This window comes from Chiloscyllium punctatum, chromosome 18 (assembly GCF_047496795.1).
Source record: "Chiloscyllium punctatum isolate Juve2018m chromosome 18, sChiPun1.3, whole genome shotgun sequence".
Classification (NCBI taxonomy): Eukaryota; Metazoa; Chordata; class Chondrichthyes; order Orectolobiformes; family Hemiscylliidae; genus Chiloscyllium; species Chiloscyllium punctatum.
In genome coordinates this window covers 17,705,339-17,706,922 of record NC_092756.1, presented here as the reverse complement: position 1 = coordinate 17,706,922, position 1,584 = coordinate 17,705,339, and the positions used below count along the sequence as shown (strand labels likewise).

The following is a 1,584-nucleotide window of genomic DNA, read 5'->3' as shown; positions in this document are numbered from 1 at the left end:
GTAAGAATGTCATTTTCATTCCTTAAATGATTTCAGATGGTTTTGTTTTTTTTTCAACAATTGAACATGGATATATATGAGTTATTAGATTCATAATTCCAGATATTTATTGAATCCCAATTCTACCACCTAGCATGGTCGGAGTCAAACCCAGGTCCCTGCTGTCTGAATTAACAGTGTTCAGTGGTAAGAGCGCTCGGCCATCGCAGAAAAGCAGTGAAACTTATCTTATCCAATTAAGTCGCTTTCCCCCGATACTGTTCTGTGCCATTTTCCTGAGCTTGACCTCCCCCCCCACCCCCAAATAATATCTGGTCCATATCAGTAAAAGCTGCTACATGAGTATTGATCTCACAACAGTGGTAACCAAATGGATCAACTGTTCTGCAGGTCCCGATGGTGGGGTTGGGGCACGTTCACCCACCAAAATTGACCCCAGCCAAAAGTCTGATCGGTATCAATGGGAGAGTCTGTATGAGATTCTGCAATGCCTTAGTGAAATAGGAAATGACTCCGCAAACACACGATGAAAGAGCTGCGCTCCGAAAGCTAGTACATCAATTCAACCTGTAAGACCATAACCTGGTGTTGGGTCATTTTTAACTTTGTACTCCACAGTCCAACACCGGCATCTCCAAATAAATTAAATGGGGGGATGGGATGGAAAGTTCGGTTAGTGATCGTAGGAGGGAAGAAATCTCTGAGAACGGATGCATTTGAATTCTGACATATGAAACACAGAGATGTGAGCGAGCAGAGCTTGAAGGAAAAAAATCACCTTGGAGAAAATCAAAACTTTAAAACAAACGATTCTTTTGTGTTTGACAAAGACTGGGACACATAGCGCAACAACTGCCGTGACTCGGATTCGAACCGAGGTTACTGCGGCCACAACGCAGAGTACTAACCACTATACGATCACGGCAACGCACAGACAAACACATGGAACCCAGGCAATAAGTTCCGTCTTATAAGGAATGTTAGGCAGAGCACCAAATGCACAATATCAGTTCCGAGCGAACAGTAGCAGATATGTGGGCACTCAGAATGGTCTGACCGTTTAACAGAGGTATCCCCCCAGTGGCTGTGTTGATTCAATCATTTATGTGTTGAGGGCTGCGATAAATAGATTTCTCCAAAATATCAAAGACGCCGGGGACAGTGCAGCTTTTGTTACCTGCACATCCACCAATATCATTTATTGTATCCCTTGCTCCTGGTGCATTCTCCTGTACATTGGGAAGACTGGGCGCCTCCTAGCAGAGCGCTTTCGGGAACATCTCTGGGACACCCGCACCAATCAACCACACAGTCCTGTGGCCCAAAATTACAACTCTCCCTCCAACTCTGCCAAATACATGGAGGTCCTGGGCTTCCTTCACCGCCGCTCCCTCACCACCAGACACCTGGAGAAAGAACGCCTCATCTTTAGTCGCGGAACACTTCAACCACAGGGCATCAATGTGGACTTCAACAGTTTCCTCATTTCCCCTTCCCCACCTCACCCCGTTTCCAAACTTTCAGCTCAGCACTGTCCCCATGACTTGTCCTGACTTGTCCTATCATCTATTCCACCAATCCATT

The 1,584-nt window shown here is 45.8% G+C and overlaps 1 non-coding gene across 1 annotated transcript; it reads right to left on the bottom strand.

Annotated features, from left to right (window-relative positions):
• Positions 1-853: 853 nt before the first annotated feature.
• On the bottom strand, positions 854-925 carry trnah-gug (transfer RNA histidin (anticodon GUG)). Its single transcript has one exon. It is a non-coding gene; the product is annotated as a tRNA-His (tRNA).
• Positions 926-1,584: the final 659 nt, after the last annotated feature.